The sequence below is a fragment of the Lissotriton helveticus genome, chromosome 7 (assembly GCF_964261635.1).
Source record: "Lissotriton helveticus chromosome 7, aLisHel1.1, whole genome shotgun sequence".
Classification (NCBI taxonomy): domain Eukaryota; kingdom Metazoa; phylum Chordata; class Amphibia; order Caudata; family Salamandridae; genus Lissotriton; species Lissotriton helveticus.
In genome coordinates this window covers 285,499,122-285,524,237 of record NC_136068.1, presented here as the reverse complement: position 1 = coordinate 285,524,237, position 25,116 = coordinate 285,499,122, and the positions used below count along the sequence as shown (strand labels likewise).

The following is a 25,116-nucleotide window of genomic DNA, read 5'->3' as shown; positions in this document are numbered from 1 at the left end:
ATCTTAGCACCAGTGATCTGAGAGTGTCAGATTTCAGTCTTACTGGCTCATTCCATCTCAAAAGGTGAACAAATATACTGCATACCATTTCTGAAGTAAACGGGGAAAGGGAGATCAGTGGGCAGAATGCCAGTGTATAATGGTTACCAGTAAAGAGGCAAAAAGTATTATAGTGCATGTGACACAGATGTGTAGAGAATGAAGAAGAGAGAGGCAGAAATGTATCCTTAAAGAACCACGTCATAGCATGAAAACCCTCAAGCTTGTATATAAATAAATTGAAATAAATGTGAATGCGCTCCTTAGGCAGCAAACCGAGTCATATCAGTGTGAATATAATCAGTTGAATGAGCAAATATCAAGTGCAAAATTATTGGCCCACAAATATATCGCAGCATATACTTCGTCGAGCTACATATCTTTGAAGTTCCGAGTACTAAATCTTCACTGACAAGATATAGTAATATTCATGATATTGTGTTAGGTGGTATTCTGACCATAATATAGTGCAGCAGAATATTAACATCATCACATTCTGGTAGGATCTCTGCTAATCACTTCACAACTGTGACATTCACAGTAAAGGAGCAAGTGGATCGAGGGATTGATGTATTGCTTGATGGATACCACTCCATCTCTCAGGGTGGCAACCATGCTTGTGAACAATAGTCCATCAAATTTAGAGATAACCGTCGGTCCAGCAGTCATCTCTGTACATTGAAAGGAACAGCCATCACAGCAGCATCTTTCAATGTACAAAAGTTTTGGTTGATGCCTACAGTCAGTTTTGAAGGCTGTGCACCAAACTTTGAACATGTACTTTGCTTTTCAAAAACAAATTCCCAAAGTTGTAGTTTAAAAAAAAAAAAAATGAATCTCACACCCTTGGAGTTTTCTTCCAGGAAATGAGGGTCATTATGGTGTTTTTCTGTTGCCCACTGCCAGGTTTTTCCAGGCAGTGAAGTTCAGATAATAAACACATTACACACTGCACTCTAAATAGGGTGAGTGATGTAATGTCCTTTAGCCAATGGCACCTTCTTTGGTGGGCCATTGGTGGAATAATCTAACAGGGTCTGTCTCTGCCGGCAGAAAACGTAAGGTCCACCCACCCCTAAAATAGGCAGCGGACTGAGGGTTTGGTGGACAGGGTGCACTTTCATAATGGAGTACCCTATCTGCTAAATAAAAAATCTGAGTTTCCTGCTCAAATGCAAAGGTTTGTTTACTGATCATGCATTGATAAATACTTTGACCTGTTTGACAGTGGTAATTTACCTCCATTGTTTCTTTAAGGTATCAAATCTCCTCAGTTACATCAAACGTGGGAGTGATTAGTGTAAGTATTTCACGAGCTATTGTGAATATTTAACCATGACATAAACTTTTGCATAGTTTCTATCACAACTAAAAATAATGTCAAATATCTGTGTTTGACAGGGTTGCTATTCCCAAATATATTCGAGCAGTGGTATTTGCACTCTATATTGTATCACATTTGTGTACAGGAGGAATCTGGATATTTATAGTTTCATGAAGTTGATTCTGAAGCAACAAACATATTTGCTATAAATTATTTCATGTGCAGGCCACAGCTTTACTTATACTACCCACATATACAAGGGACAAACTGTGAGAGTCTTGCAACTCTACTCTAAGATGAGTATGTCTCCCGGTTGAAGCAATCCTGGATGAGCATACCTATATTCTTGTGTAATAGGTGAATTCTCCATGCAGACTAATTTGCATTTGACTGTAAGCTGGCTACCTCCGTTATAAAAACAAGTAAAACATCTTTGTCATAGAATGCAACTCAGATGGATGCTCACTGGTTAAGGTGTGTTCATTCAAGCATTTCCTCCCATCTCTTTTTGTGATTCCTTTAGTAATGCTATTTACTTTCCGACATCCCAAGTCATTGGTGAATTCACAGCTACAGTCATATTTTTAACCATATATCTGCTAATTTAACTATTTATGTCTTTCTTTCCACCACAGGACTCAGCACTGCAGGAGCCTGTGCATTATATGTTGACCTCTATTCTCATGCCCACTCTCAATGGTAAAACAACTATTGCTAAATCCAGTAGGGTTGGGATAATTAAGGTGATTGTGATCTATGTTTTAATGGCTGTAGACTGAATGATAAGTATGAGTGCACAGACATCGCGGGTAGAGGCACATATAAACACTGACAACAGTCAAGGGGCTATTACAAGAGTCCAATAGTTATTGATGGGTCCAGGAAGACAAATTATAAGCTCCACTGGAAGTTTAAAAAATGTGCGGGAACACCACAGGTCCAGTGATTTTCACTCAAACTCAGCCTTCACATTACAAAGAAATCTCAGGTTATATAGTTCTTCTATGTGTTAACTGCTGCTGAGCAGAGTTGCCACAAACCTCACAGATCTAACCCTCAAACAACTGAGCCAACCCTCTTGCCGCAAACAATGCACAGGCATGCTCTAGAGTAAGATGTGATCTAAGCATGTGGGTGACTGAGTAATGCTGTGGAGGGCTCAACAATCTTTCACGTGGCTACATGGATGAATATGTAGTGTGGTGACTTGCACTGTGCTGTATGAGATTGCTTTTACAAGAGAGACATGTTGTAAAAGATTAAACATGGATGAATGATGTGTGCAGTTGGCATTGTAGGTGAATTGTAGTGAAAGGTTGTGCTGCAAGTAGATGAGTGATAGGAATGGTTGAGTTGTGGTACAAGTGGCTTTCGATTAATAGATTATGTGACATTCACATGTGTGGCAACCATATGAGAGAGTTATGCTTTGAGCTTGAGAGGTTAATGCTGCAGGAAAGTAGTGAGTGGCTGAAAAGAGAGAAAATAGAAACAAACATTGTTGAGTGATGTAATGTTGGGACTGGACCATAACACCAATGCGCTAGGACCCGGGTGATGAAAAGGATTCTTGGAAAAAAGCATCAAGGGAACCGGAAAGGGAAGAGTTGTGGCTGATCGAGCCAGGGAGGGAGTAGTGAAAGTTGAAGCTGACTGAGATCGGAAATTGCAGGCTAATAAAGAATGATCCTAAGCTTCCACATATTAAAAGCGCTAGGCGCTCGTACATTCTGAACCAAATAGAACAATCCAGCAACTCCTACAAAGCTCTGATTAACATTGTTAAGGACTTTGCATCACCTCAAGTATGCAAACAGGCGCCACCGGAATCTAAGGAACTCTGCGACTCAATAGCACATTTTTTTCCAAGACAAAATCTCCTTGATCTACGCCAACTTTCCTTCCACGATCACAAAAAACATTGGTTCCACTAAGGACTTGGACGTTCCTATGACATTTCCTGCTCATCATCTTAATCAGTTTGAAACTATTTCGCTGGAGGAAACAATCAGTCTACTGTCGGCCGCCAAATCTGGCTCACCGGGAGACACATGTTCCCCCAAAATTATGGCTCTTCTTTCGTCTGTGTGTGCTCCGGAATTACGAAAAAATGTTAATTCCTCTATTTTATCTAGTTCAATTCCTGTTGCTTGGAAAGAAGCCTATGTCCGGCCTATCCTTAAGAAACCAACGGCCGACCCTCAAGTTCTCAGTAATTACAGACCTATATCCGTGCTGCCTTTGCTGGGCAAAACACTGGAAACTGTAATACATGAGCAACTTGGCCATTATTTAGAAACAAATGGCATCCTTGACCCTTCACAGTTGGAATTTCGGCCGGCTTTTAGTACTGAGTCGGCCATTTTGGCTGTCACTGACTCACTAAGACGAACTCTTGAAGCCGAAGGATCCACAATACTGATCCTCTTGGATCTCTCCGCAGCTTTCGATACCATTTCTAATTGATTGCTGTGAAGAAACTGTATGAGTGCGGTATTAGGGGTCTAGCTTTGGAACGGCTTAAAAACTTTCAATCAGATAGATGGCAAACCATAACTCTGGGTCCGTACACGTCCCAAAAATTCTTGCTGGATAAGGGTGTACCTCAGGGCTCATGTCTTAGCCCCACACTCTTCAACATGTATACGGCTCCCCTGGCCAAGATTGTCCAACCATACGGGTTTGAGATAGTATTGTATGCTGACGATACTCAGCTGATATTTCCAACTGGCTCCAATTCGACCGACAAGACATTCTGTTTCTTGGCAGGAATGCTTGCCATCTCAAAGTGGATGACCGAATGCTGCCTCCAACTCAATCCCGGAAAAACCGAGATCATGCTCCTTGGCAAAGCCTCTAACATCTGGACGGCTGACTGGTGGCCATCTCAGTTGGGAGAGGCCCCCAATCCCTCAAACTCAGTAAAAAGCCTGGGAATACAACGGGATCACAAGCTTACCATGAAGGACAATATCAAGAACATTACAGGTTCTTGTTATTTTAGCCTTCGCCTTCTTCGTAGGATACTCTCCTACTTGCCATTAGAACATCGTAGAATGGTGGTCCAGGCAATGGTTATGAGTCGCCTTGACTACTGAAATGCGCTACTGGGATAAGTGGGTGAGACCAAACTAGCAAATATCCAAGTGATCCAAACCACCGCAGCGAGGATGGTCTTAAACCGCCCTCCGGGGTCGCCATCTGCTCCTTTGCTTAAAAAGCTTCACTGGCTTCCAGTGAAAAAAAGATATTTTTTCAAGATCTGTTGCCTCACTTTTGAAGCAATGAACGGAACAGGTCCCGGTTACCTGCAAAAAAAGCTTTGTAAGCTGGTATCTGGGTGAAATATAAGGCCAAATTAATTTGCCCTCTTAAAGATCCCCCGTATCCGTCTCACCCGTACGGGAGGCAGGGCTTTTCATACATTGCGCCCAAGTATTGAAACTCGCTAGCAGAGGCCGTACGTAAATCCTCTTCTTATCTGATCTTTAGAAAACAACTCAAGGCCTTTTTTGTTTTAATTCGGTCTCTTTTTCACATCAATCCCTATCCGGTCCATATTGTTATCTTCTAGTTAAGCGCCGAAATGTCCCCGGGTGAGTCGTGCACTATATAAAAGATCCTTAACATAACTTAGCATTACATTACATAGTGTTGTCCATCCTTTACTATACTCAGGACACTACAACTGTTGATGAGGGTGAACGTAACACCCTGTTACAGTTTTCATGAATTGTGTCCAAATTCTTCCTGCCAGGAGCATGACATCGGGAGCCCACCCTGCTTACGCTGCTGTATACAGCGTGTCGTGTCATCGGATGCCCACCCCACTTACCTTTTAGAAAACTAACGTGACGTGCCATCGGGAGCCTACCCGAGTAGAACTCTTTACCAGCAATCCCCTCATGCTGTAGGACACCAGCATGACATGACTGCAGGAGCCCATCCTGCTCTTTATACAGAGGATCAGCACTACATGCCATTGGGAGCCCACCCCGGTCGGGCAAACTTACTTTGAGGCATGAACTGATCAAGTTCCCCTCGCACATTGGTACCTGGGGTAAGATGAGCATTTGGTGACTTTGCAATCTCCTGCACAGAATGTCTGCAAACGGCGAGTTCCGCGAGAGTCCAACTCTTCTCGGTGGCCATCTTTAAATCAGGCAGGGAATCCAATGAGCCTTGAAGAATCTGTGGTGGCCACCTTAGAGTTTGGCGCCTTTGCAACTTGGCATCCTGGACAGCAAGTGTGGCTGTAAATACTGTAAAACTGACTCCATATCCAGGAAGCAAACAAAAGGAAATTACATTGATTTGATATCCTAATACTTGCCATATTACAAAGGAAAGGACATAGATACAAGTCTGCAGCTCAAGCTACAAGGGTAGCTGTGACCACCGGCTGCATGCCATGCTGTGAAGGGCACCACCCCGTTTTCAGCTTGTGCACATATACCTACGCCCATAAACTACTCATAAAAGCTGAACAGAATACTGCGCACAGCAGGTCGCATTTGCTCATCTGACAGTGGCATGGAACTTCACTGGCAAGAATGACTGGAAGACTTTGAAGACTTCATGAAGGGGTTGGAGGTCACTGACCAGAATCAACAACACATAGCCCTGCACAATCTAATAGACAAAGATGTCGGACAAATCATCAAAGAACTACCAGAGGATGCTACAGCATCCTATCAAGATGTGTGTGAGGCAGTCAACAGGAAGGGCCCGATTCACAGAATGAACTTAAGACTAAATCCTAAACTTACTACTATTTGGTATTCACAGAATGCACTTACTACTTTCGGGATTCACAGAGTGAACTTACTACTTTCGGGATTCACAGAATAAACTTACTACTTTCGGTATTCACAGAATAGATTTAAGACTACTAGCTCTAAGTCCGAAATCGGGGAGTAAATTCCGGCCCGGAGGCGGAGCTTACGGCTCAGAGGCGGAGCTTACGGCCCGGAGGCGGAGCTTACGGCCCGGAGGCGGAGCTTCCGGCTCGGAGGTGGGGATTTTTGCCATGCTGAAATCTCCAACTCTGGGCCGCAAGCTCCGCCTCCGGGCCGGAAGCTCCGCCTCCGGGCCGTAAGCTCCGCCTCTGAGCCGTAAGCTCCGCCTCCGGGCTGTCAGCTCCGCCTCCGGGCCGTCAGCTCCGCCTCCGGGCCGTAAGCTCCGCCTCCGGGCCGGAATTTACTCCCCGATTTCGGACTTAGAGTTAGTAGTCTTAAATCTATTCTGTGAATACCGAAAGTAGTAAGTTTATTCTGTGAATCCCGAAAGTAGTAAGTTCACTCTGTGAATCCCGAAAGTAGTAAGTGCATTCTGTGAATACCAAATAGTAGTAAGTTTAGGATTTAGTCTTAAGTTCATTCTGTGAATCGGGCACGTAGTTTCTCCACAAACAAAACATTGACTATGAAAGATACACTTTCAATCTAGTCTCCCAGGATAAACAAGAATCCATGGGGGAATTCATCATGCGTCTCAAAGGACTAGCGTGTTACTGTGCTTTCAACACCTTCACAACTGAAGATGCCCTCTGCCTGCGGATCCTCGAGGGATGTCAATTGGAGTCCCTGCATCGATGTCTCCTAGGGAAAAGATACTCTCTGGATGAAATATAAGGAGAAATGACGGGAGTCAATGGTCAACCAGAATATGCACAGAAAATGGATGTGGAAAAGTCAGAAAAACTAAAACATGCCTTCTGACTCCAAACTCGCCATAAAGAATGATGTCCAACTGAGCACTGGCTTGCTCCCAGACCTACCGATCATCCCAGACCTAGAGATCGGCCCAGACATACAGATCGTCGTCGCAGTCCCAAACACAGCAGAAACAGAATAGAGCAACAGCTGGAATGTTATCTATGTGGACAAGATTTCCCGCACACAGGGTCCTGTCCTGCCATAGGTCAAAGATGTCTGTGTTGCAAAAAGGACAATCATTCTGAGAAAGTGTGTAGAGCAGCTCAAAAGGACATACAAAAATCTGCTATGGAGCCTGCATCTAGTTACCATGTGAAGGCAGTATGTGACAAGCGAGAACACTCCATAAGCACCTTGCGATCAAGCATACGGTAACATTTTACCTACAGATCTGGAAACTCTGTGTCTCATGAGTCATGGTCTCTCACTCCACTCCAATTTCCCAAGACATTAATGGATATGTCTGCATGGTAGATGATGCCGCTAGACTAAAGAAATACCAGAGATTGCATATTCAAATGAGAATCCACCTGGCAATATTAATATTTGACAGTGGAGGGTCACTCAATTACATCTCAGTCACGGAGTACTGCAAAATGAACCCAAAAACCAGGTTGCATAAAGCTGCTGTGTGGCCTAGATGTACAAAGAGCCACTGTCATGCTTGGGACAATGTTTACCATCCCTTGCCTACAAGACCAGGACTGTACAAGCTCAAATTCATTTCATCAATCAATAGGTCTGAAGGCGCAGATTGTATTCTCAGCCTACCCACTGCAGAACGCTTGAAATTATTAGAAAAACTATATTGGTGGATGATAAAACAGACATTGTAAGCAAATTTCCAAACTGTTCACAGGGCTCGGAAAAATAGTTCATTTTCAAGTTTGGCTATACATCAATGGACAAGTAATGCCTGTGGCTCAACATCACTGGAATGTGCCATTTCACCTATGAAAAGCATTGGAGGATGAATTATGGGGATCTAATCAGGGCAGATATCATCAAAACATCATCTGGACCAATCCTGAGGGTGTCCCCAGTGGTTGTAGTGCCAGAACAAGGCTCAGAAGGAAAAGTGTAGACATGAGATCACCAAATACTGCTATTGAATGAGAAAGGTAGCCAGGACCTCACATCAGTGATGTGATCATGTTGCTTAATGGGGTGAAAATATTCTCCAATTTGGACATCAACAAGGGCTATTATCAGCTCAAACTTCACAAGAGCTCATGTTACATTACCACATTCTCGACTCATCAAAGACTCTTCTGATACATACTTCTCAGCTTTAGCATTTCATCGCCAACTGAGATCTTTCAAGAAGCAGTAAGGAGAGTCATTCATCACATCCCTAACACCCTCAACTACAGTTACGACATTCTCGTGTTTGGTACCACTGTCAAGGACAACAACAACACACTAGATCATGTGTGTTATGTGTTCCTGAAAGCCAATCTGACCATTAACAAAGACAAGTGTGAATTCCACAAATCCACACTAAAGTTCTATGGACACCTGGGGGGGGCGCTATAGGGCGCCAGGCAAGATGGCCGCACATATGTGAGGCTCCGCCAGATCGGATCGACATCCTTCATTTATCCTTCCTAATCTGCCCCGGTGAAGTATCAAGCGTTGCGGCCAACTGCGGAGAACTGAGAGGCACCTGATCGGCACTTATATTCTGGCTGGCTGGATCGTCCCTGGTGCTGTACACGACGATTGTGCTGCCGGCTGGCGTCCCGCCATTTTGGCGCTCTAGAGCGGAGGCTGATCCCGAGGATTGCGGCGGTGTAGAGCTCCAGTACCTGCGGCCGTGGTGGCTGGATGCTGATCGGACGCTGCCGCAGCTTCTTGGACTGCCGGGGGAAAGCGGCCAGCCGTCGGTGGAGATCGCGAGGCGGCTGGGCCGGGCCCGGCCTCTGCCGGCTGTGGTGAGTGGGGTGACGGCCTGGGATAGCCCGGGGCTGCGGAGGTGACGCTGGGCCGCAGTAGGCCGTGCCGCGCGAACTGGGGCTGGTGGGGGCGGGGCGGGTCCGGGAGAGCCGGCGAGGGAAGCGCTGGGTTGCGGAGTGCCCCGATAGTCCCTGAACTGCGGCTACCCATTGGAGAGCAATCATTGTGGGACATAATTCGAACATTGCCTGCTGCACTGCTTACTGCTAGCTGTGGGGCTGTGGTGCTTGTGACGCTCACTCCTACACAAGCGCGACCATGATGGGACTGAGATGTAACTGCGTGGGACCTTATCTATGATTAGCGTGACTAGTGCAAATTGCGCACGCTGTGTGGTTTGGTGGGGCCCGAGGTCACAGACGCAGCTACCCTGAGAAATACGCTTGGCACCATAGGAACGTGGGCTGGGCCTACACTATCTGCGATCCTCAGCGAGAGAAGCGACCGAGGTGATTCTAGGCGCGCCCTCTTCCTTTGAAGGTAGGATTACATCTAATACTGTATTAACACTGCAGTGGGTACTGTTGAGTGGGCTGCGACATGGGTAGGACTGAAAGAAATCAGCCTAAGTTGGTGTTTGAAGCGAAAAAGGCCACCATGTCTACCACGCAGGCTACGCCGGACTCTGAACCTGCTGGTGCAATGGGCGGCACACCGAATTTGGAGAGGGTCCTTGTGGCTATGCAGAAGACATTGCAATCCATTGAAGGCACCATGGAGGCGGTCAATCACAGATTGGACCACATGGCCACCCAATTTGATAGACAAAATGAGCGGATGGGCGAGGTGGAGCAGAGGATATCGGCTACGGAGGACGGCTTGACCACCGTGACTACAAAAGTGTTTAACATGGAGCGCGTCCTAGCGGTTATACAGGCCAAGAACGCGGAGTTGGAAGGGAGGTCCAGACGCAACAACATCCGCGTCACGGGCCTACCCGAGTCCACGAATGTTGGCCGCATGGAAGACTTCATGGAGCGGCTGATCACCGACATTTTTGGGATGGAACAACTGTCCCGTGTGTTCATAGTGGAACGGACGCATCGCTCTCTGACTAAGAGACCGGTGTCTGGGGCACCACCGCGACCTGTTATTGCCCGCATATTGAATTATAAGGACAGGGACGTGATCCTACGACTAGCACGAGAAAAGGGCACCATTGACTGGCAAAGCAGTAAACTGGAGTGCTACCCTGACTTTACAGTGGCGGTGCAAACGGCAAGAAAAGAATTCCAGGCTGTGAAGCAACTTCTTAGGGCTGAGGACGTTCCATATGCAATGCTATATCCAGCCCGTCTCCGGATTGGACCGCCGTCCGATAATAAAATCTTCACCTCGTCCAAGGCAGCTATGGATTATGCGAAGAAGCAGAAGAAAAGAAAAAGAGACGCAAATGCGGCGCAGAACAGGGAGGATGAAGTACTAGACGAGGCTGAGTGAGCAAGTGTCTCTAGATGGCACGGACATTGATCTTCGTCTGTTCTGTTGTGGCGTTGAGGAACACTGATCTCCTGTTCTTGTGTTTGAAGATCGTGTACTACATAGTCGCTGTTTACTGGCGGTGACCGGACTGGAAGAGCGAACTGTGGTGGCCTTTTGAACACTAATTAGTGAGATATGGCGTTTGAGTAACCTATTACTGTATCTGTTTGTTTAGCTATGCGATGCTCGCCCACTGGACTAAGAATGGGCGTGAGTCACTCTGGCTCCCATGTTCGGGGGGTTGGATATAGGCAAGGTCACGATCTGACATTATGACGTTATGATTACTGGTGGGTGGCTACGAATGGCTCCTGGGACTGTTGCCGGATTTAATGCTATATTCTTGCACTTTGAAGTGTGGGCCAGGATGCTTGGACGACTGGGGCGGATGTTTGACTAACTACTCCGATCCTCTTCCACTACACCTGTTGGTGGGAGTTGGGCACCTCTACGCCCCCGCTTATGGGAGTTCCCCACGATCTGTTAGAAATAGGGGTATTGGTTGGGAGGCTGGGGGGTTGGGAAAGGCTTTGGCAGGTTGGGGGCGCTGAAGTGGGTGGGGGGAGGATGGGGGGAGTTCGAAGGTTTCAGATGGGTATGTTGCTATTTGAGTGTGTGTGCGAGGGGGAGGGCTGTGACTTAGTGGCATGGGCTGATGCTATGCGGTACTCTCAGGATGACGACTATGACTGATTGTTCGCTGGGTTACTGCGAGATTGGCGATTGGCATTGGGGGTGGGCTCCACTTGCATGCTGATGGACTATGGAATGGGTGGACCTTATGGCTGAGAGTGGGAAGCTCTGTTGGATAACATGGAATGTGCGACGTCTGAATAGATCGCAGAAATCTAGACAAATGCTGTCCTTCCTTACTAAACATGGGGCTCAAGTGGTCTTGCTTCAGGAGACACACCTTTGGGGGAAAGCAATTGAGGCCGTGGCTAAGCAGTGGGCGGGAGTGCGAGTGGCATCGGACTATTCATCCTATGCACGAGGGGTCATGATTTTAATCAAGAAAAATGTGCAGTTTGATTTAATACATGAAGAGGTTGATAGAGAAGGCAGGTACATTATCCTACAGGGGAAACTCTATGGCACATTGATAACGTTGGTGAACGTCTATGGTCCGAATGTGGACGATCCGGATTTCTATATCAATCTGTGGAACAAGGTGTATGCCTTACCGCCGTCGGCGGTTGTGTGTGGAGGAGATTGGAATGTGACGTTGGACAAGACGCTGGATAAAAAGGATGCAAGGCCAACTGTGCATAAAAAAGCAGTTGATGCGGTGCGTGATGGTATGTGTGAACTTGGATTGGTGGATGTGTGGCGACTGGGACATCCGGGCGCGAGAGAGGGCACTTGCTACACATCTGCACATGACATGTGGTCGAGACTGGATTATTGGCTGGTGACACGTGATGTTAGTGGGTGGGTCAGGCGCAACGACCATCTACCCAGGACCCTTTCAGATCACGCTCCAGTGCTTCTAGAGGTGGGCTGGCCATCGTACACACCGGCTCCATTTTCCTGGCGCCTAAACCCGGGTATGCTGAGGGATCCAGTACTACGAGAAGACTTGAGAACCAGTATTGAGGAATTTTTTGATAAAAATGTGGGGTCCGTGGAAAGCATGGGAGCAGTATGGGAGGCATTTAAGGTTATGATTCGTGGTACGTGTATAGGTATGCAATCTGGGGTTCTTAAATCATTGAGGAACTCTATGAGCAAACTGGAGGAGGAACTATTGACATTAGAACGGCAGCAGGAACAGTTACCTAACGATGCTAGGCTGGCAGAGATCCGTGAGAAAGTCACTGCATATAACGAGCTTGCTGATCAGGAGATTAACTTCTTGTCCAAACGCACTAAGGCGAGGTACTACAGTGAGGGGGGACGTGTGGGACGAGGGCTGGCTGATAGAATTAGAGAACCGTGGGCTAAGCACTGCGGGGTTCAGGAAATAGTTCATGAGGGTGACACTGTCACTAGCGCTGGAGGTATCCTGGATTGTTTTGCGCAGTACTATGAGCGGATGTATAGTTTCAGGGACACGGCTGATGAGGCAGAACTAGCACAATACTTGGACGATATCGCCTTGGTTTGGCTGTCCAAGGGACAACAAGAATTTTTAATGCAACATATCACGGAAGGGGAGTTCCGGGACGCGATCTCCGCTCTGCCTAATGGCAAGGCGGCCGGCACGGACGGTTTGCCATCAGAATTTTATAAAGAATACGCAGATCTGTTGTTGCCGCGCTTAGCGGCTGTCCTGGAGGACTCATTGGAACAGGGACAGCTACCGGCTACAATGAGGGAAGCGCTATTGGTGGCACTGCCGAAGCCAGGCAAGCCCCTGAATCTGTGCGAGTCATATAGACCCTTATCTCTGATAAACACATACGTTAAGATCATTGCTAAAGTGCTGGCGACGCGTTTGAGACTTATCCTACCGGTGATGGTCCTGCCCGACCAATCTGGTTTTGTTCCCCTCCGCTCCACTGCTCACAATCTAAGGGCCTTGTTTGCGGTTTTGCACCGTCTCAAACCGGAGCTTTCTGCAGTGGCGGTGCTCTTGGATGCAGCCAAGGCATTTGACTCTGTGGCTTGGAGATACATGATAGCATTACTGCATCGTATGGGTGTACCGTATTTTTTCACATCCCTGATCACTCTGTTGTACACACGGCCGATGGCACGGGTGAGGATTAATGGACATGTGTCGACAGCATTCTATATTCAAAGGGGGACTCGGCAGGGGTGCCCTCTTTTGCCCCTGCTCTTTGCTCTTATGCTGGAGCCTCTGGCTTTCATATTGCGGCAAAGATATGCTGACGCAGCGTTAAGGTTTCCGCTTAGGTCCTTTGCAGTGTCCATGTACGCGGACGATATGGTGCTGTACATCAGAGATCCAGCTCAACATCTGGAAAGAGTACTGAGGGAGTTCATTAGGTTTGGGCTTTTTTCTGGTCTATCTATCAATTGGAATAAATCCATTTTGCTGCCCCTTACGGACGCCACCATACCTTTCACACTAGAATTTCCGTTAGAATGGGCATTGGACCCGGTGCGATATCTGGGAATCTTGGTGCACAGGGACTGTACTGAAACCCTGCGGGCCAATTACGGAGTGGCAGTCTCGAAATTGGAAGATCAGGTACAGAGATGGATTAGGCTGTCGCTATCGTTTGCGGCTAGGATATCTCTCATCAAAATGGTGGTACTACCTAAGTTTCTGTATTATTTTGTTAATGTACCCATCACCCTGACGTCACACTTTTTTGCACAACTGCAATCGTTACTTATCACGCTAGCCTGGGCCGGTAAGAAAGCGCGGGTGCGGTGGGATGTATTAACGAAGCCGTACGAACTAGGGGGCTTTGCAGTACCGGATATGAAACTATACTATCTTTGCGCGCAAGCCCACTTCGCTACCTACTGGTTGTCAGAGCCGCCATATATACCACATGTCGCGCTCGAGGCTAGTGCGGTCACTCCACGACCATTGAAGGCAATGATAGTGAATCAGTACTCTGTGTTTGAGAAGGGGGAGGTGGATACGGTACGCAGTACGCACCGCGCATGGCAAGAGTTCGGCAAACGGTCTGATAGACTACCGTTATATGCTCCGGATATGCCTTTGCTTTATCATGATGAGATCTCGGTCTCAAGTGAAGTGGGTGCACTTCAGCTTTTCCAAGGAGCTGGTATACACAACATGGGACATGTGTTCCCTACCGCTACGTTCCTTCCATTGCAGAATCTATTGGATCGCACGACTAATCCTACTATGGCCACATTCCTCTATGTTAGGCTTCGTGCTGCGCTGCGGGACTTATATCCCTCTTTCCCGGATGAGCCTCCAGTGTTAAGTGCCTTGCAGTTACTATACTCCTCAACGGACCGAGTGAAACTGGTCTCGCGCTTATATCGAGCCTCACAGGAGGACGAGGGAGGGGGCGGTGTATTGGCGAAAGCGAGGTGGGACGCATGCTTGCCAGATCCGCTGACTGATGAGGAATGGACTGAATGTTGTTCTGGTACGGGCGGATTTGTGGCCAATGGGAATTTCCGCCTCATTTACTATAAATATCTACAGCAGTGGTATTATACGCCTGTACAATTGATGAGATACGGCCTGCGAGACCAATCCAGATGTGTGAGATGTGGCGCAGAAGATGCTGACTTTATACACTTGGCGTGGGGATGTGATAAGGTATACGAGTTCTGGACAGCGGTGACGAAGGCATTGTCTGAAATGACTTCCATAGATGTACCTACTGAACCACGATTGTGTTGGTTGGGAATGGCTTCGGGATTGCCTGTTGGAGCTCGACGTCTGATAGTGCTAGCATTGCAGGTCGCCAAGCGCCGAGTGGCTGTGACGTGGGGAGGGAAGCGGGCACCTGATGTCAAGCTATGGTTGCAAGACATGGCGTATTGTCGTGACCAACTGACCTGCTACTATGAGGAACTGCCAGAAGCCTCACGGCCTCGGGATATATGGGGTCCTTACACAGTATACATACTGTCGAGATTAGCGGCGGATGGGAGTCCCTAGGTTGTTTCTGGTATGGATGATGGACTCAGCGGAATGGGTGCGGCATGGTAGTGGTTTACCTCTGCCCGGATCGCTGATGGGGAACTGCAGATGATTCATGGTTTAGCCGTTTTTTACGGTATTACATCGAGACACGCTCTTTGGCATGTTCTATGTACCTCTCTGGATGCACACTTGACTAAGACACTTGCTGATATCAGATCTGAAACCTGGGATGTTGGGTGGGGAGTTGTTATATGGTTAATTGCTGTTGGGATGCTTATGAAAAAGAGACTGCTTACTATATGCATAAGAATCGTTACAAGACTCAGGTTCTGGATTATTATCTGCTAATATTTGAATACTTCTCTTGACCAAAGTTGTTATACTTCTGTATGAGATGAATGAAAGACGTATTTTGCGGCCGGCCCACTTCTGTGTTGTAGGCCTATGGCTGTGTTCTTGTACTTTGACCAATAAAAGTCTTTAATCAAAAAAAAAAAAAAAGTTCTATGGACACCTCTTTTGAAGTGAAGGGATGAAGCCTGATCCTGAAAACGTCACAGCTCTAAGTGACACTGCTTGTCCACAAGAGGTTGGTGACTTTCTAACTTTCCTAGGAATTGCCACTATAAGTTCTCCTTTGCGTGTGTGAGAAGTTGGCCTGGTATATGATGTCCACTATTCTAGTGGGCACCTTGCACCAGTCCAATCGACCCTTATTGATGGTAGGTTTAAAGTCAACCTTTATAGAAAGCTATCCTAGTGGTAGCTGTGGAGAGCAGCTTTCAGGCTAAGACTTAGAGGCAAGTTAAGCTAGTTGTTTTACCAATTATAATCTCTTAAATGATCAAATGAAAGCACACCACACAAGGTATATATATCAGATATATATGTATTTATTCTAAACACAACCCCTCTGGACTCTTTATGAGGTCAGAGGTAAAAGTATAATACAAGGAACTTAATTAGCATATGATAAGTTGCAAAGTATACGTTATGCCCTAGGTGCCTCACAAACCAAATACTAAAATAGTGGTATAAGAACCACGTAAGGGTTAGAAAGCAAGCCTAGGGCCTGTAGATCCGCTGGGGCTACCAGGAACCACCCACGGTTAGGTAGCAGGAAGCCCACGGGGGACGTGTGCAGTGTCTAAACACAGCCGTGGATCACCATTGACTTTCTATGGAGAATGAACAAGTTACAATTTTAAAGATTAAGGGCACTTAGAGGTGAAGTACGATGGAACCCTTTTAGACTAGGACACTTTGAGAGTCAAGACCCACGGGAGCACCGGAGTACTCGTGTTACCTCACCCAGGGAAGCCAGGTGCATAGGTGTCTTTTGGTGTCGGGTTTAGTGCTGCAGGCGACCAGAGGAAAAGTGTCCGGGTAGATCCAAGGGTGGATCAAAGATGTGAAGAACCTGAAAGCAGAGGGAACAGTGTCTGGGTCACTAGCCAGTGACCAGGATGGTGAAGAGAAGATGCCAACTGATGTTGGGTGATTTCAAGTGAAGGAGGTGAAGCTTGACTCTTCAGCCACGAGGACCAGGAGGCGTTGACGATGACTAGGAGCTGGATTTAAGCTGTGCCATGACGGATCTAGCTTGCTGCGGCATCAGAATCCGGATCGGACCTAACAAGCCTTGGCAACAGCAATCTACGCAAGATGGCAATATTGGCTTTGGTGCAGACCAGCAAGTCCTGAGGGATGGCTCCTTTGGAGAGGAGTGGGAACACATCTGGAGCAAACCGGAAAGCTCAAGAAAGAAAGGATTGGCCTTCATTGGGGCTCACTAGCCAATGGACTAGGAACCACAACGGCACTTCTAGCTGCGGTGAAGAAAAGGGACTCACTGGTCACTCGTGGAGTGCTGGCCTCGGTACTTCAGTGCAAAAGGTGCTTGGGCAGGGGCTTCAAACACCCCAATGCACAACTTCAGGATATCTCGGAAATTAGGTGCAGTTGCAAAGATGCAGGATGTCCAGGAGTTCCGGTCCCACATCTCTCATGTCAGCTATGGGTCTCAGCTTTGCTGGGAGCTTGGGTCAGCTTCAGTGATGTCTGGAAGTCTCTGTCCTGTGTCACAGATTCTTTGGGATCCGGCTGGAGCCTCAAAAATGCAGACCGGCAAAGATGCAGTTTGTTCCTGTTTGAACAGTGTTGTCACTCGTTGACCACAGGGAGATTTATTCTATCTTCCAGTCGATATGGAATGTCGAAGGTCCAAGATATATGTTGCAGAGTTTCATCCAGGGTAATCTAAAGTCCTAGGGACTGGGGTTCTATACTTATAGCAAGTTTAGGGATTGGACTAACTCTAGAGTCCCACCAATGGGAGGACCTGAGGAGAGTGTTGTTACACCCCTTCCCCTTTGTCCTCCCCTTTGTCCAGTTTCACGCCAGGGCTGGGGCTGAGTGCCCCAGCAACCGGTTTGAACTGGGAAATGCATGGAGCACCTTGTGTGCCCCAGGTAGTGTCTGAAAAGCATTCACTGAATGCAACCCACCCTGCCCCAATACACTAAAGCCCTGGAAAACTATTGTCCAGGCCTCCCGTGCCAGAGTTTCGTCCAGCAGCAGGAGGGCAGACTCATGTCTGTGGCAGCAGCATCCATTTTGTGATGCTGAGGCTCTGTTTAACTTTAACCGGGTTCACCAGAATGTACATGTCTTCTCCCTCTAGAAGGGTGGAATGCTACCCCCACCACCAGAACTGGTGTGGGGGGGTAGTATTCCAAAGTGTTTGACACCTTACACAACATGTTTTGATAAAGCCAAAACAAAGTTAGCATTAACCGCGAGGATTATAATGCACTTAAGAGAATATGTTATGGCTATATCATAGAAAAGCTAAAAGGAGATTGTTCCGAAAGCTGCAGAGGGGCTCAGCTCATGCTAGGGCACCCTCTCACATAAAACCAAGCACTCTGCCTTCAGGATTGTCAAGGCCTGCCTTAGGAGTGACTTTTAGGTTACTATGTGTCTATATCTAAGGTAGATATAGGTATACTGGGGCGGATTTATATGGCCCTTGCGCCACGTTTACGCCGCTGTTGCGTCACGCAAGGCGGCGTAAACGTGGCGCATCCCTACGAGGCATTTACAACGTGACGCATCTATGGAGATGCGTCACGGTGTAAGGCCCTGCGCCACATGAAACCTGCGTCAGGTTTTATGTAGGCGTTACGGTGCAGGGGTGGGCGTTCCGTCGCAGGAACGCCCCATGAAAGTGACTCAGTGAAATCTACAAGATTTCACTGACTCACTTTCTACGTCAATTCCTTACGCCTGCTTGAAGCAGGCGTAAGGGTGATGCACCATGCAATGTAGGGGTGGCCCCTGTGCATTGAAGTATTCATGTCGCACTTGCGACATGCCTCCAGCAATGCGCCACCCGTACGCCGAAAGATCCGTCACGCATCTTCCCTGCCTTGCACCATGGTGCGCCGCATTGCAAATGCGTCGCACCATGGGTGGCGGAGCTGTGGCGCACTGTGGCGCACATTAACTGGCGCATCCCTGGGGATGCATCAGTTAACGTAAATCTGCCCCACTATATCTAAGTAAGGGGTGCTTACACCACCTTACCCAGGCTGCAAGTGTAGACATGTGGTGTCAGTTTGGAAGGCTAACCAGGGGTGGCACAATACATGCCACATCCCCTGGTAGGTCTCTGGGGTCCCTATGCCCTGGGTACCTAGGGTACCATATACAGGAGCTCATACTGGGGTGACCCAGTAACCAATCTGGTATGTACCTAAAGTACATGGTATCAATTTAGAGATAGAACAGCTAGGCTGTCGGACTGATTAGCAGGGCCACAGCCATACAATCATTGAAAAACCAGTGAAGCACAGCACAACTTGGGGGTAACCATAGGAAGCAGAACTTACTCTCCTACAGCATGAAATCACCAAGCAAGGTCAACCCTTCAAATGGCCTGCTAGGTGTAATTAAGTGTTGAACAAAATCAAAGCTGCTGTAAGGTCAGTCATCATCAAGGCTTACTTCAACCCTTGCAGTTAGACAGAAATCACTATGGATGTTAGTTCCATGGGACTTGGAACTATACTAGCTGAATATTACTATGGCTGTGAGCAACTACACATAGTGGAGTATGCTAGCCGCAGCTTAACTGACACTGAAAAGGCATACTCACAGCCAGAGAAGGAGAGCCAGGCGGTTGTCTGGGAGCACATCTTCATCTATGGGAAATGCTTCACACTCATTATGGATCAGTCTCTCATAACCATATTCGGAACCCTGAGAAAAAATACCACCCCGGATTGAGTGATAGGTAATTGGAATTCAGGAATACACTTACACAATTGTCCACAAACTGGGAAACGCAGCAAATCCAGCAGACTACTTCAAGACATCCCAGGACATCCTCCAGAACAGAATACTTGCTAGCTGAAGAATACATTCATTTTGTTATTGATCAGGCAAGACCACTTGCTGTCCCACTGGAGGCCATCACCGAAGCAACTGCAGAGGATGCCATTCTCTAAGAAGTGGCACATTGCCTCCAAAAGAACATGTGGAGAGACATGGAAGAGCACACAGAACTGGCTGCCTTCCGAAATGTTAAAGAAGAACTGACAAATAAATATTAAATGACGTAGGGCTCAGAGCTGGTCCCTGCGGCACCCCCTGGCATACGGAATGTGTTGGAGAGCTGTAGGGGAGGGAATACAACTATACAAACTGCTGGAAGACGGATGGCAACATGTATTGGTTGACTTCTTTGGCTCTCTACAGTCAGGTACACTTCATCGTCATGATGGATGAATATTCGAGATTCCCTATTGCCCAACAAGAGTCATCTACCAAAGCAGCTATCACCATACCAGTACTTGATGGAGTTTTTGCAGCTTGGGGCATTCCCAAAGTGGTACAAAATGGACAATAGTCCTCTATTCAATGGACACGAATTTGCTGAATTTGCCAGTCACCTCAACTTCAGAAGTTTATGTGTGAGGGTGTCTGATTGGTGTGAGTAAACACATGTTCGTTTATTCAGGGTTTCTAAGTGTGAGGCTGAGTGGTTACAGTGGTGGAGATTTAAGTGACTGTGTTCTTCATATGCAAAATACGCTGGTGCTTTTTAGCAAAGACACAGGCGGTGTACCATTATAATCTGGTGCAAGGTGGGAGTGCTGAAATAAGAGTATTTGTAGTGTAAACAGTGTACTATATTTATGTAAAACAGTGTTGATCAGTAAAATACTGTGAATGGGTAAACAAATATAAGATATCATGGGAATGAACATGTTTATAATGCCCTTCAGGCCATGCACTAAAATATATGTTCTAAATGCTTGAAGACAGAGGGCCTATATAGACGAATTTGTAGCATAATGGGTTATATTTATAGTAGTATTAATGCAAGAGTGAAAAGTGGCTTGCGGTACACGTTGCTGTTTAACCAAGTGTAAATCACAGAAACATATGCACTGTCAAGAAGAGGACACCATTGATCTCATCCAAAATGTGATGAGGGGCGTCTGAGACTTCTGGAAGCCATGGCATGAACGTCCTCAATCCAAACCTGAGGAATTAACTTTCCAAAATCAAAGGCCTTGCTCCAAGAGCTCTCCTCTCAGTGGTGAGTTTGGCAGGTCCCCTCTTCTGCAGGAGGATTAATGGCCAGCATTGTATTCCAGTTTTCAGCCACATATCAAAAATGGATGGGCTATGAAGCTTTGAAATAACCCTCTCAGGCTATGTAGAAAACTTGCACTTAGTAGCATAGAAGAACACAGTCTTAAATTAGCAAGTGGGCTTGTATTGTAAGCGGATGTACTAATTGGAATATCAAAAAATGTGCCTTACACATTTCTAAATTAACCACCAACCATTAATTGACATGCGTGTCAAGTAATGCACAGTCAATTAACTATCTTAAAGAAAGATTCCTCCCATGTATGTAGGTCTTCATCTATATGAATTCCCATTAATCATTGTCTTCGTGAGTCCAAGTTTCACCTCCCCTGTTTTCATCAGGCTGTGTGTGATATAGATCAATCATTTTTTGGGGTCCTTGGACAGTAATGGCATATGTTATAATTGATCTATTCAAGAAATTACATTTGTTCATAGACTGATTCAGTAATTACAGGAACTCAGCTTTCTCTTACTTGCAGACTTTAAAGAGGGAATTCTAATGTTATAGTACAGTATATATTACGACTGCTAAATTCATTAAATCCTTCCACATTTCTTTTGCTGTTGCAAAGAAAGCTTTAGAAGAGAAGCACTCCCACATGCTGGAACAATAAGGGACGTCAGAATTGGTTTATCCCTGTACATTACCCAGTCCTCTTTCTCTGACAAAATCCCACTACTATTAGCACTGCTGCAAAATGAAGTCATTCGATGACTCTAGGATGACTCTTAGAAGATTATCCTTATAACTTAAGATTGAACACCTCTATTTTTTATCAAATCTAGTTCATATACCTAGGTTTTGTTGAAAAATGAATCTTCAATTTAAGATGGCCAAGATATCCCTTCTTACACTATTTTCCTGTGCAGACAGTGGGTGAGTAAGATGTAGTTGCATCAACCCACAATTATCATCTTAGTTTTGGTATTGATTATAGTCAGGTTTAGCTTTTGGCAAAATATTTTTAATCCTTGGTAAGTAAATATGAATCCAATGGCAAATTCACCTTTTGATGATACACTTCTGCTTATCAGCCACAGAGAAAAATACAAACAGTAGGTGGCATCTACTCATGAGGATTTGTAAACAATCCATGTCACAGTGATTTGCTGTCAGCAGCCAAACAGAATGGACCTAAACTAGAGCCAGTTCTCTATGGCCTAAAAGTTACCTATTAGGATTGCTGCAACAATATGCTGCTTTTGCACTTCTCATTAGACTAAAAACTATGTCAATAAAGAAGAATAGGCCCTTTTCTTATGGCCAACCAGATGAGCTGTGGGTTTCTGAGTAGAGCTGTGCCCATCAGAACTACATTTTGTTCTTCAGGTCCTTGTAGACCATGCTAACTGTTTTCGTTGTTTAGGAAAAGAATCCGATTGGTAGAGAAGGTCCACAGTTTTCACTCACCAATATTCACGTCATGGATAGGCTGTTACCTTAAATAAATAGTCCGTAGCTGGAAGGACCTTCAAAAATGGAAGAGAAAGAGGATGAATCACATGGTATGCCTTGGGCCATTCAAAGTGGAATTACAAGACTGAAAGCCCATGAGGGACACTGCTATTTCATTTAAAGGTGCATAATAAACAGATATTGGAACATAAGCGTGGCAGACTTCTGCAAGCAACACTATGCCATTTGTGTATCTGTCTTGAATTGCTTAAAGGAGGGTATGGTTCCTTCTGTTGTAGTGAATGAGTGTATTTCGAAACATTCAGAATGTGCTCCCTCGCACGTCTGTAAATCGCACCGGTAACCTGCGCAAGTGACCATTAAGGAAAGTGTGACAGGCTGAGCGACCACCAGTGGAAGTGGACAATAGGGATCAATCCCATATACGCTATAGGAAGCAAAAATGAGCCCAACAATTACAACGTTTTTTGCCTCGGGTTGGATGCCGAACTCACTTACTGCCTCCCCACTGGGCAAGAGGTTCTTTGGCAACTTTCAACCCCAGGCAAAGTAGACACATGTGCAGAGTCTGACCATATGGCCGGGAACATAGAAATCTGTGTATGAAAGTGTGTGGGGCATTCTTAATGGCCACACTGTAACTAAGTAACCTGAGCAACTGACTGCAGACATTAATTTAATACAACCTACTGCAGTGGTTTGGACACAGTGCATCCATTTTGCATTTCCATGTGCACAGAATGGTGGCACAAGACAGGTTTCCCAATAGGTAAAACTAAATGTGTTTTGGAAATATGATTTTCTGCTGCTACTTTTAATTATTTAATTATTTAAAAATATATTTTTTTAATTATTTGAATTAATTATTGTTTAAATGTATGATTCCTTTGACTCACTCGGATATATATTATAGGACTGGTAGAAACTCCCTACGCATTAGAGAGACCTCAATTTCCAAGGCCAGATTAGTTATCCTTTTGCTGTTTTTCCTGGGCTCTGTTGAGTAATAAATACAGTAAATTAAAATTGATGGTGTTATCCGATCTCTCAAATGGAAATCACCAGTACCTTCTCTCTTCTGATATGCTTGTTCAAGAATCAGTCCCCTTCTGTTGAGGTGGTCTTTATCTGACGATTGGAACCTGTCTGAGTAATCTGCCTAAATATTTTGTAAATCGGAACTTGTGATCTCATCGTTTGAATTACTAGAAGATCTAAAAATGAATTTGTTTTCTAAACAGAGTTAATCGCTCAGAAATGTACACCCTACATTTGACAAACGCAGTATACCCCAGCACATTTTTTAACAAAACATATTTGATCTGTTTTTGTGCATTGGTATTTTATGTGGAGTGAGCTGTCACCTATGGCCTGACTAGACCTTCCGCTTGTAGGAATGTAGGAGCGGGTAGGGGTGGGGAGTGCTGGCGATTCCTGCGTTTGTTGCCCCCCGACAGCCGCTGGTTAGAGCAGAGGGGGTCTCGACCCAAAAACTCATGTCGTACGGGGAAGACCACCCCACCCTTGCTACGCTACTTTCTGTCACCACTGTGTCTAGTTTGCGCTTTCAAAACCACAAATAAAAGTAAAAGAAAATAAATTACCTTATATGCAGCCCGGTGGCAAGATTAATACATAATCACCCTCAAGAATATCAAGGTACACACATGATTCAGATGACAAATCGTTTCAGAAGAAACATTCATGCTTTTCTAGGTGTTACTCAATACTGATTACACTTGTTTGATATCAACTGGATTTTCCTTCCAGAAATGTATAACATTAAATTGATAAAGAATGTGTTACCAACAATTTTAAACCTTTCTAAAAAAATCTTAATGTGTACTTTGACATGTATTTCTTTTTTTTTTTCTAGTGGGCCTAATGAACGGGGTCCCGATTCCATCCTTGGATAACATATCTCTGACTGAAACAGAAGTAAAAATAGATCAGGTGAGACCATGGTTGTCATGATCAAAGAGTATTGCGACAATATGTAAGAGATGAGTTTTTAAAACGTAATTGATAAAATCTGTACTTCCATTTACTTTATAAGGGTGTGCAGAAGACAGAAGACCGCAAGCAAAAATACATTATTTAATTAATTTTCCCTCGTGGTCGTCTGTTGAAATTCCCCCCACCTGGCCCCACTGCTCTTACCTGCATGGGCCACGACTGTTTACTGGGTGCGATAAATAGCACTTATTATAAGTTTCCGGAGAATAACATGCAGATATTGGTGTTTAATGCTCCATAATATGCATGGTACAGTAAGTACTGTATGGATTTCCCCCTGTTAAATAACGAAGGATGAGGTCTTTCACTCATCCAATAATAATTAGATGTGTTAAGTAACACTCAACTTGTAATTCAAACCTGTGCATAAATATGAGTAGCTGGAATGAGAGGCATATTTACTCCCAAATAGGAGGGATGTAGGGCGGTGTAAGGAGTTGTTTAGGTAGGGGTAGGGAGGGTATAAGCAGGGCCATGTACCCACCTATAAAAGAATAATACCACTGCTATTCACAAACTATACTTCTGAAGGTACTACAGACAATAAAGGACAAAAATATTACTTAATTATTCCTGCTCAGACCTTAAGTAAATCCAGCATCACATATGCCCAACCGCCAATACTGCAACACCACACATATAAAGTAATTGACGCCCACATGAAACATTGGTAAAGTAAATTAAATTCAAATAATTAAAATAGTTACAATATGAATAAATATAATGTAATGTTAAAAATAATAACGCTCCATATGGTACAGTAAAGGGAACTTTTCCCTTTACTTTATTATATTGAGATTTCACTCCCAACTGTGGAGTCTCCCTATGGTAAAGTATAGGGAAAACAAAAAAGGGTTATTAAAGTTTATTGAAAAAAGAAACATATTTTTGATGGGTCTAACATCATTGGCGTTGTTTTCATCCAGCTTTGTGCGTTTCAAACTCCTGTTTT

The 25,116-nt window shown here is 45.4% G+C and overlaps 1 long non-coding RNA gene across 1 annotated transcript; it reads left to right on the top strand.

The window, feature by feature from the left end:
• The first annotated feature begins 1,305 nt into the window (after positions 1-1,305).
• Positions 1,306-24,087, top strand: LOC144766740 (uncharacterized). Its single transcript, XR_013597906.1, has 3 exons — positions 1,306-1,339; positions 1,999-2,062; positions 24,025-24,087. It is a non-coding gene; the product is annotated as an uncharacterized LOC144766740 (long non-coding RNA).
• The last annotated feature ends 1,029 nt before the right edge of the window (positions 24,088-25,116 follow it).